A 12,608-nucleotide genomic window follows, 5' to 3' on the forward strand; every position below is an offset into this window, starting at 1 on the left:
TTTCAGCATGCAAAATGGGATAATGAGGAATTGATTGGATAAGGCAGCAAAGCAAGAAGAGTCCTTCTTTGGCACTGGAACCATTCCTGGGAAAGTGAGAGTTTCAACTGAGGGACAGACTTCTTTTTTTCCCAGAAAACAAACAGCCATCGAAGAAGAAGAAAGATAAGATTCGATTCGATTTGCTCAGGCGTCAAGCTCTCTCTTTGATTGATTGATTTCTCATTACACTTGTACATATAATGATCTTGCAATTTCTATCGCTGTTGTTGTTGGTCTTCCTCTGTGTTCCTCTGTGTTTTGAAGGGGGTGGGATAAGGGGGGAATGGGTTGAGAGAGAGAGGGAGAGACAGAGCGAAAGAGAGAGGGATTTTTATTTTTAAGTTTATTTATTTATTTATTTTATTTATTTATTCAGTTTTTTTCTTCGGACCCAAGAGGACGCTTTTACCCCTCATTTTGACAGACAAATTGACAAAGTTGGACGATAGGACCCAATTGCAACTATTTGTCCAGTTAAAGGATGTAACTGCAAAAAAAAAAAGTTCACGGACCCAATTGCAATTGGGGGCCAAGTTCAGGGACGTCTACAGTAAATAACCACACTTAAAAATACGGTTTTGTCCCTCGATTTTACGGAATAATACACGGACTTTGACAGATGGACCATCTTAGTACAAAATAAAAAGTTTAAGGATGTTTGAAATGAAAATTTTTAGTTGGTAGATCAAAATGATATTGGAGCAATAGTTGGACGACCATTTAGGTCATTAACCCAAAAAAAAAAAAAAAAAACTTAAACTATATAAAATATGCCGTGATTCCAATTTTCCTAAGTTTCAATTTTTGCTTGATATTTATTGATGCATGCTGCACGTCTTTGAGATATGGGTTTGTTTTGTCAATGGATTTACGTAGTGGGTTTTTAGATTGCAGCGGCTTTGGTAGTATAATTGTTTGAAATAGGTTTCTTTATGTTGGGCAACTATAAAAATTGGGATCAGCTGCATGCTGGATTTACATTTTGGGTTAATGACCTCAATGGTCATCCAACTGTTGCTCCAGTATCATTTTGGTCCACCAACTAAAATTTTCATTTCAAACGTCCTTAAACCTTTTATTTTGTACCAAGATGGTCCATCCGTCAAAGTGTGTGTATTATTCCGTGAAATCGAGAGACAAAACCGTATTTTTAGGTGAGTATCCTCCTCTAAAAGGGTTATTGATCCCAATGGTCCCCCCAACTATTGCTCCAGTATCATTTTGGTCCACCAGCTAAAATTTTCATTTGAATTGTCCTTCAACTCCTTTTTTTGTATTTTTTTTTTGTATCAAGATGGTCCTACTATTAAAGTCTGTCAATTTTATTGTTAAATTGAAGAGTAAAAATGTCTCTGTGAATTAAAATAGTAATATATAATAAAAAATTAAAGGAAACTATTATAAGACTTAGAAAATTTTAAAAATTTTGAATCTCACTAGCCCCATGGCTTTTTTTTTTTTTTTTCGTGAGACTGGCCTAACAATTAATAATAAAAAATTCTCTATTGTTTAAATTAATTAAAATCACATAAATAAAAAAATAATTTTTTTTTTATAAAAGTAAACAATAATTAAAAATTAAAGGAAACTATTATAGGAACTTGTACCTAATTTTAAAATTGAAAAAATTGAATCTCACCACCAACATGGCTTTTTTTTTTTTTTTTTTTATGACATGGACTTAAAAAGTAATATTTTTTTCTCTATTGTTTAAATTAATTAAAAATTTTAAAATAAGATAAATACAAAAATAAATAACAATAAAATTGATGGACTCTGACGGTAGGACCATCTTGATACCAAAAAAAAAAAAAAAAAAAGGGGAAGGACGGTTCAAATGAAAATTTTAGATACTGGAGCAATAGTTGAGGGACCTTTTCAGTCATACCCTTCGACAAAGCTTCTCAAAAAGTCGCATATACCCTTCAAAACTCAGTCACGTGGCCATCGCGTGATCAGAAGTGATGGAATCTGTCACAGATGGACCATTTTGGTACAAAATAAAAGGTTTAAGGACGTTTGAAATAAAAAATTTAGTTGGTGGACCAAAATGATACTGTAGGGGACCATTTAGGTCATTAACCCTTACATTTTTAATGAACCAAAATTTAGTGATTGGATATGCATTAACTTTTGAACTGTTGTAAAGGTTTTTGTGTGGAGTCCACTAACTATTCATTTGGAGACTTTGGGTAAAGTTTGTCTGCAACTTTCCCTTAGTGCACATTCATGTGGGTTAGCTACCTCCCCCAATCTGCCTATAAATAAGGCATTATCCTGCCTTTGCACAGACACCTCCAGGTGAGAGAAGAATGAGAGTCAGGCAGAGAAGAGGAAGAGAAGGAAGAAAAAGGGTGAGTGAGTGGAGAGGAAAGAGAGCAGAGAGAAATTCTCCAAGAGAGAAAATTCAGTGAGCCACACATATTGTAAACACTAAAGTTGTAGCCCTATTATTTTATATAGTGGAAAAGTTACTGCTGCTGCTCTTCGAGGACGTAGGCATAGCCAAACCTCGTTAAATGCTGTGTCTCATCTACTTTACGTGCAACTCAATATCCGCACATATTCCAGTTCATTTTACAACACGTTATCAACACGAGAAGCTCTCAGGTATAATTTTTGTGCTACACTATTATTTATACTACTAACCATTATGTTGATGTAAGGAAGAAAAGTAGTGAATGAGCTGTGGTCTGCTAGAGAGATATACGAGCAAACCAACTGGAAGGATAAGCTCCTTGTCTCTAAACTTTTCCATTATTTTATTATTTCTTTACAATATTTAATACATAGTAAGGTTAGTGCAGGTGTACTGGTGACATTGGAAAAGCAGAGGCTTGAATTCAAACATGCACAAAACCAATTTAATATGATAAGATATGTTGGAAAGCTGTTTTTGGTTTAATATATTATAATGGCAAAAAGAAAAGAACATATGCAATTGGGAGCATGCATATACACAGAACACATCCTTATCATTCGATTATTTACTTTTATATATGGTTATCTTATATATATATATAATTATAATATTAATATTGAAAGGTGGTAATATAATATAACACGTTATATAAAGTGTGCGCGTATATATATATATATATATATTTATTTATTTATAATACTGATATACTTTATGAATATATATATATAGTGGCGGTTTTATCCATTGTATGGTGTAGGTTCATTACGCATATAATAGTATCTATTTAAAAGGGTGACGCGAGTTTATCGTCCATACCTTTACTTTTATTTAAATGTATGGAGCAGAATTAGTGCCCATACAAGCACGTTTACTTTATCGCAAATTTACTTTTACTTAAAGTATGATGTGGAATTAACCCTCATACTTTATGAATTTATTTTACTTTAATTTTATTTAAGGGATGATGTGGAATTAACGTCCCATACATAAGCTTTAATTTATGAATTTATTTTACCGCACATTTACATTTATTTAAAGTATGGTGCGGGTTTATCGTCCATACCAGTAATTTATTTACAAGCAATTTATTTTATGGATTAATTGTGTGGTATGATGAGTTTTTATAGTATGCAAATCAGGACCAGAAGTTCCTTGATCCTCATCATACAATTACATCAGGACTTGAAGATCCTTGATGATGATATTGATATGAGAGCTGGCAGTCTCTCCGGTACTATATTTGTAAACATGTGATTGGACTTGAGGGTCCTTGATCCTTGACATGTAAATAAGGACCTGAGGTTCCTTAATGATGTAACAGTATCGTATTGGTTAATAGTGCAGTACATATGGATAATAACTGTACTGGCAAATGTACTGTACACATGAATAGATACGTATTCATGACTTGATGAATAGTACCGGATATATGAATAGTGACGTATACATAAATATTAACCATTTTGGGTAAACCGTCACTATATACAAAAGGGAATTTGCAGTTCCTTAAACTCATGGATGAGCAATTAAATAAGATGCCAGAAGTTCCTCAAAATATGGACAATTATGTAAGGGCTTGAAGTCCCGAAATATGTACAGAAAATTGTAAAAATATCCATACCATGAGAATATGTGATTTTAGCCCGGAGTTCAAAATCTAAGGGGATTGAATGTCTATGTCATGAGAATATGTGATTTTGGCATGAGATTCAAAACCTAACAGTGTTGAGAACCTAAAGTTCCAACAGTTAAATGGACAACCCTTGAGGTATTATTGCAAATTGTGGTACACCACATATTTCTTTGGCATAAGAAAATGATGAATTTAATAAAGTTTGATTATGTTATAATCGACACCTCAAGGAAGAAATATATTTTGTGAATTCCGGTTGTTAAGAATACACCGTGAAATGGATAATATGAGTATAAACCTCAAATGATGAATTGAGGCTCCCCACATATTTTGTTATATCTGGGCCGGAAGCCCATGGATCCAAATATATGAGAGATCCCGAACTTGAAGTTGTGGGCATATAGTAGTTAATGCTCTTCACTACTATATTGCGATATTATCGTGGCTTCTACTCAATTCATATTTCATGTCCATTTGAAAAGGGCGAATAAATTTTGAGTTTGTGTTTAGCCCAGGCCAAAAGTTCCGGGCTCACATGCGTTGAAATATGAAATTTGAGAGATTTGATGTGGTTACTTGAACCTATAAGACACAAGGTTCCAAACCGTCATTTTGAAAAGACGTAAAAACCACAGGTGCAAGTTTAAGAATGTGCGCAATTATTATAACAGGAAAGGAGCATACAACAGATAGATTTTTTCCACCTGCAATGAAGGTGCAGGCCCTGTAAAATCTATAAAATTACATTATGTTCTGGAAGCCTCTGAAGGAAGAGGACGGTGCCTCTTAAGCTTAGCCATAAGCCTCTCGTGGTCTCCCAAAATTCTTTCATTGGAGACCTGCAGCATGTCTAGCCTTCTCAGTGTATCAACAGAATACGAACTCACCAGTTTCAACAAGGCATTATTCTCTCCTTTAAGTTTCTCAACCTCCTGTTGAGACTCATGAAGCATTCTTTGAAGAGACAAATTTTCAGTTGTTAGCTTCTGAACCTCGTTTGCTCTAGCACGAAAACGATCAGCCATGTTAGAAACAGAAGCAGCACTCTGAATGCTAGAAGCCATTGAGTCATCAATAGCCTCTTCCTCAGACCTCCCTGTTAACAATATTTCATCCATTGGAGTAATGAAATTCCTAGCTACTATGACAGCAGTAGCATCATTCATCATCACAGAATCATTAACTGTGAGATGACGATTTTGGGATACAAAGGATGGACGCCAAACTTTGGCATCACTGGTTGTTGTGGGAGCATCATTTAAATTGAAATAATTTGGGCAGGAAGAAGAGGAAGCCATTTTAAGAAGGTTTAGAAGAAAGTCTTAGAAAAACTAAAGTTTCAGAAAATGAAGGAAGTTGAGTTGAAACGTAGTTGCTCCAATCAAGTTTTGTAGAGGCAATATCTATAGACGGAAATGTGGCAACGTTTCCAGGATCCCAATATCTTCTCGGATCCCCATATTCTCTTTTTCTTTCCCAGATTCCAAAACTTCACGCGGCCTCTAATAATGCCTGTCGGCACTTTCGGCGTTTTCAAGTATTATTTTCGTCAAAGCCGATCTTGCTTTGCGGATTTTATGGAGCTACTTTTTCAAAAGTACCCCGAGAATCTCGCAATTTTCCTATGGTTAATTTGAAATTCACCGGTTCTACCTATTCCTTGTATTTGTGTATAAATGTGTTACTAACGAAATTTTCTTTGCAGATCTAGATATGCGATATCCACTTGTTTTTCATATCAGTGAGCACTCAATGTGCTTAAGAAGCAAGACTATCTCTGATCATCCATTCAGGAAGCGAGACTATCCTTGATCACGTTTCTGCTACATCGGGGAACTGTGAAGGCGACCACATGCTCTAATCTCCTGAAGTTCTTCTAGACTAGGAGAAATGAGAGTTTGTTGTCTGCTCTCATCAGCTTCCTCACCTGATTGCTTACCTTACCTTGCAATCAATATCACAATTTTTGTATCTTTTCTTTCTTTTTATAACTCTCTGTTCATAAGGGATTTTATTTCTTTAGAACGAACATCCGAAGAAAGAATCCATGCAGTGATCCTAACGCTAAGGGTTATTTGTTTTGACAGAGGCAAATGAGGTGTGATTTTTGCTCTTGCAGGATATAACTAGATCATCAAGCGCTACATTATATTTACTGGGCCGATATGAGCTTGAATGATACTTGAGAAAAGTTTCTCCCACCTAAGGATGTAAGCAATACTTGTGTTATTTTATGCTTATATACTTATTTGATATTTTATCTTGAAAGGTAACCAAATGGGGAGATAAGTCCGTTCCAAAAGAATGGCTTGTATGTATCCATGAATTATTAACGCAAATTTTACAGATTGCAAGTTGGATACATTGATAATATACTGCACAGATTAAAGTCCCATAAGAACAGAATATGGGTATAGCAGTGATCAATATGATGCACGCCTGTTGCGTAGCAAATGATGTGGATTGAAGTCCCAAAAGGACAATCCTTTGACATGTCAATATTGATATTGTGCACGCCTAATGCGTAGCAAATTGTATGGGTTAAAGTCCCAGAAATTAATTGACATGTATGTATTAATCTATAGCATGCCTGCAGCATGACAGATATATGGGTTCTAAATGTTCCAACTCCCTAAATGGAGATTATCCATGCCCTACTATAAAATAACGCTCCATTGGAGGTTATAATCCACATTCTCACATAATAAAAGCCCCCTGAAGTGGCTTGGGTACCCAAAAGCAAAGAAATGCTTATAATTGATGCATGCGCATGCAAATGAGAATGGTGGGATCATGAATTGATGAATGACAAATTTTGATTTTGGAGTAGCTACTCAAATCATCAATGGGCTGTGTTGATTGGAACCATGTTCAATTATTAAATGTCGACAATATCATTGGCCAAAATGGAATGAGGCAATTCCATTATAGATGAGAATGAACGTGAAAGAACAAACCCACAGTACGAACCCCAAAAGATGTTAATATTGAAAGTTATACTTGGGTGTTCGGAATAAAAGGGAATATACCTACTTTGTATGACACAATGTTTCTGGCAGAAACAAGGAATGTTGGGTTTTCTCCATATTTACAGATTCAATTGTGCCCCCTTATTGCACATTTACGGAGACCAACATGTTATCTTTAAGGGTTATTAAATGCACGGAGCATATTGCCAGAAGCGATTCCCTAAAGATGTATAAATAGCTAGGTTAAAGCTATATAATGTGTCATAAAGTTTAATCCCTTTAAACAAAATCCTTGAAAGGATTGAAATTGCATGAAGCAAGTCCCTGAAGGACATGTGCCTGAAGCACAAGATCTGTACTCAATACTAATGTGCATAAATTGCCTCAGTGAGTACATTGATTATAATATGTTTGCAACATATTGAAACTCCTGAAGAGTTCAAGAAATATTTGTCTCGACTTAAAGATCGAGCATTATGCCAACGAGATTCTTGCTTATACTAAGAAAGTATTGAAGCATTTTTATGAGGATTATCCGTTGGGCACTTTAGGGATTTTCTGTAATATTGGACCGGACATCGTATTTTTCAGATAGAGCTCAACTCCATCACCATCATTTTGGGATGGTGTGAGGCATATTTGATGCTATCTCCGCATAACACCATGTATGGGCATATTCTTTTCAAGTGAACTTACAAATAGCCCAGGTTTTGTTGGAAACGCGGACTCTGAAAATTTCTATGATTTACATAGAGATAGCTCACTGGAAATATATTTACTTACTCAACTATGAGAATTGTTAATGGCTACATCCTCCACTCACTCAGAAAGATTTTCGCTCCAAAAGATAATCATGAAGATATCAGGGGGAGCATCCAGAAGTATGCTGCACTGTAATCTTCTTCCTTCCATCAATTTTCTACCTCACTGGGTTTTTCTCCAAGCAAGTCTTTAATGATGCAACCGACATATCATTTGTGGTCTCCAAGGGGGAGTGTTGTAAAGGTTTTTGTGTGGAGTCCACTAACTATTCATTTGGAGACTTTGGGTAAAGTTTGTCTGCAACTTTCCCTTAGTGCACATTCATGTGGGTTAGCTACCTCCCCCAATCTGCCTATAAATAAGGCATTATCCTGCCTTTGCACAGACACCTCCAGGTGAGAGAAGAATGAGAGTGTTGTAGCCCTATTATTTTATATAGTGGAAAAGCTACTGCTACTGCTCTCCGAGGACGTAGGCATAGCCGAACCTCGTTAAATGCTGTGTCTCATCTACTTTACGTGCAGCTCAATATTCGCACATATTCTAGTTCATTTTACAACATGAACATGTTTATAATTGCTTTTAAGTTCTTCAAAAAGAAAGGGTTTAGGGTTTCACAAGAAGAAAAATAGGACTTCACAAGAATAAAAGAGGATCAATGAATGAAGAACAGCCACAATCAAGAATAGAAGGAACTTTCAACCCAAAAAAAAAAAAAACACCAACGGAAGCTATCAAGTAATAAAAAATGGTTCATATATTTCGATAACTGTTTCACTGAATTGCTGCATCAAGAAATTAAAGACCAACAAAAACATGCTTCTTCTACATCAGGTAAATTGCTCTGCTCCTGCTGCTGCACATACTGTTTGGTTAAGCTCTAGACGTGCTGCTGCAAGAGCCAGAGCCAAGTTCTTGTCATCATCAGCATTATAGAAACAATCACGTTTCTTCGCATCAAGAATTAGCTTCTTCCAAATTGAGTTACTGTTTGTCAATGTGGCTTCGTTCCCCAATATCCAAAGGCAATACCTACACCAACACAACCACAAATAATTAATTTCATCAAAACTACCAATAATTCAGACAAAACATGTAATCTACAACATGAGCAAGCTACAATGTAACAGTAATACCTCGCACAAGTTAGCACCACATTTGCTCGTTGACAATCGGAGAGGAAACCTACAGATCCATTCCAGTTACATCTGACAGTGGAGATAATTATAACATCCTCTTCATTAAGGAGGCAGCCTCTGTTGGAAATTGGCTCACATTAAGGATGCAGGTGTCACAGAAGGCGACCAGTTGCAAGGTAGGAGCGACTGGTCGTTTTGAAGCAGAGTTGAAGAAGCTGGAAAATGGAGGAAGCAACCGGTTGCCAGGTAGGAGCGACCAGTCGATTTCAGGCAGATTGTAATACGACCAGTCGCACGTGTGTTGTTTTTTCCACGCATTTTCAGGTTCTTTTCACATGTGTTTGTTCCCTACCTAACTCCATGTGCCTCCAAAGGCTTTTATGGTTCTAGGAAGTTTGCCAAGGTGCTAGAAAAGCTAGAACACCATTTAATGATGTTTGTTGACTTGTATCAAAGGTTGTTAGACAAGGTGGCTAAAGTGTAATGACTATCTTTTGGCTTGTCTAACTATGGTTTAGGTTGGGTGGCTGAAAGTGTGAATGTGAAGGAAGAGGAAGCTTCCTCCTAAGTCTAAAGGCCTGTCTATAAAAGAAAGATGATGCAAGGCAACTAAGTGTGGTTAAGTAGCTAGAAACTTGTGAGTCCAGGAAAAACCATCAAGGGAAGAAGAGAGAGAGCATGCAAGGCGACCAAGTGTGGTTAAGTAGCAAGGCAACCAAGTGTGGTTAAGTAGCTAGAAACTAGTGAGCCCAAGTGAGTCCAAGAAAAACCATCAAGGGAAGAAGAGAGAGAGCATGCAAGGCAACCAAGTGTGGTTAAGTAGCTAGAAACTAGTGAGTCTAGGAAAAACCATCAAGGGAAGAATAGAGAGAGCAATCAGCTCAAGTTAGGAGCTGAGTTGGAGTCTTGTAAGTCTAGACACCAAGGAGGGGAAACACCAAGTGTGAGAGAGTATTCACAAGTGCATCAAAGTGAGAGCAAGGAGTGAGAGAGAAAAGAGAGCTTGGGGAGAGAATAGAGTTCAAAGGGGTTTTTCTTTGTAAACCAAGGTTGTAACTTATTCTTTCATTAGTGAATTTCTGAAGGGGCTCACCAAGAGGATGTAGGCAATTGCTGAACCTCTATAAATACTTGTGTCATTTTGTGCTTGGTTATTTTCTGCAAGTGTATGAGTGTGTGATTCATCCATCCTTGTGTTTGTCACAAAGTCCATCAACGACAAGATCAATGGGAGTCAAGCCATAATTCACAACAAGTGGTATCAGAGCTGTGTTTGAGCAGCATGCATGTACTAGTGTGTTGAAGATGGCAGGTGACAAGGAAGCTGAAGGTGGAAGCAGTTCTATGCAACAGAGGCAACCACAAGCTGTCAGCATGAAGGTGGTTGAAGCCTTTCACAGTGAAGGACAACTTCACCTTATGGCAAAGAGACCAATCCTGCTTCTGATATTTTATTTTCAACTGATTTGCTTAGGAAAAATAGAGAACAAGTTTTATTTTTTGCGATCTCTGTTGATAAACGAGTAATTGTTGATGACCCTTCTTTTCTTTTTCTTTCTTTTGGCCTTTTTGGGTTGTTTTTGTGTTTTGTCTGTTTGGGACAGTGTCTTACTGCCAAACAAGAAGTCTTATAAAGGATGGAGTAGCACGTGCTAGCTCGCAACTTATATATATGCCCCAATATATCAGAATTCAGTCATTTGTTTGCTTTGCATTATTTCTCTTTATTGTACTTCAGAATATTGGATTGTAAATGTGTTGCTATTGTTATTGCTGCTCCTTTCACTCTTGCAAATTGATATCCGGATATAATTTGACCCTTTCTTTATTTCATAGCTTGGCTACCCCAAAAAGCAAGAGGAGAGACACTTTCATGGTGTCATCACTTTGGAGGTATGAAAACCCCTCCAATGCCTCACCTCATCAAATTTAAGATTTTTAGTTATCTTAAACCAATTTTAATCATATTGTAGCATTTTATATTTTGTTGTCATCAGTTGTGCTTGCATAGAAGTTATCTGGAAGTAATATTTAGTGCCCTACAAAATAGAAGTAGAATATGCTTCGATGATGAGTTTTTTATTTTTCCCTTTTGAATTTTTTTTTTCTTTGAGGTTTTCAGGAAACATTTCACTTTATTTTTTGGTTTGGTGGGCTGGATTGATTATGAGTTTTGAATCGAATGTGCTAACTGTGCATATTGGTTTAACTAGGCTTGACATTAATATATGCATACTGTTTGATCGTTATAGAATCAAGTTAATTTATTTATAAAATAATAGATATTTATAATTATAAAGTTGTTTACACAAAATAAATTTATGTTGGTGTTAAAAATATGAGCAGCATTTCAGATACGTTAGGCTATAGATTGTGAAGTTCGTTTTCAGGTGCTGCATTGTTTGACTATTCTTAATTCTATAGCCGCCGTACTGTTGGTGTGCGTCCATTTTGCTTTAGTAGGCTATAGATGTAATAAAAATATTATAATTTAACTCATGCATGTGGTTTTTTTTTTCTTTCTAGCTATCTGTTCGTTGGAATTTGTAATTTTTGAATATCATGTCTAAAAGGATTACAAAAACCAGATTAATAATTGTCGCAATTGTTCTGCATTTGTTTTCAATTGGTTCAATAGATTGAGTTTATACTTTTGTCCATCATATTAATAGAATGCTTGATGTATTTAGAGTGTTGTTTGTCCTGTTCGATTTTTTAACTTAATTATGTCATAATAATTATTGCTCTTGCCCAAATTTTTCCATTTATATATACACTAACACCTGTTATTTTCCAAATTTACGCTAACAGAGTCAAAATCTCTGAAAGAATGAGAAAGAATTTAAGTCACTTGCACAACAGAGCCAACAAGACCTAGATCCCCTTTCAACAGACATCAAAGTAGAGGAATCCCTTTCCACCACCCAATACCATATATATAAACACCTATTCAAACTCTTTTGAATAATGAACGGTTGAAAACTGCTCATATTTTTATGTTTTTATAGCTGCTTAATTTATTAAAATATGCCCAATATTTTCAAATAACAAGCAGCACATAAAACATGTTAGTTTTTATTTTTTGTAATTTAAGCTTGCTAAACTAAGCATGATCCTACTATTTAGATCTCCATGATTATATAAATGGTATCTTCTTCCTTGCATATTTTCACGACTTTATACACATTTCCTTACAATTTCAAAACCCGCAAGTGTCCATCTAAATTTGAGTCAATACTAAGAGCAAATTCATAATTTCAAAGGAAAAAAACACCACCTTATTAACCAACTATTGAGAGAGATGCTCTTCATTCTCTCTAAAATTTCTCTCTTCCGCCGACCTTCGGGGCAGCTTCTCTGGCACCTCTCGTATGACTTCTCGCTCTCCTCTATTTTATTTTCTCTTTCTATTTTCGAATACCCCTTCTCCCATGAAATTTCTGATATTGGCCAAAACCTCCTCCACTTTTCCCTCTACATCTCATGTCCCTCTCTTTTTCAGCCATTATATCTCCCTCATCCTTTTTTCCCCTCATCCCACCACACCTTCATGCACCTGTCCTTATACCTTCTCCTCCCACCAAATCTCAAACTCTAAAGTCCTCTTTCCCTAGGATTCACTGGGTCCACTACTGGTCTGC

The sequence above is a fragment of the Prunus dulcis genome, chromosome 1 (assembly GCF_902201215.1).
Source record: "Prunus dulcis chromosome 1, ALMONDv2, whole genome shotgun sequence".
NCBI classification, from domain to species: Eukaryota; Viridiplantae; Streptophyta; class Magnoliopsida; order Rosales; family Rosaceae; genus Prunus; species Prunus dulcis.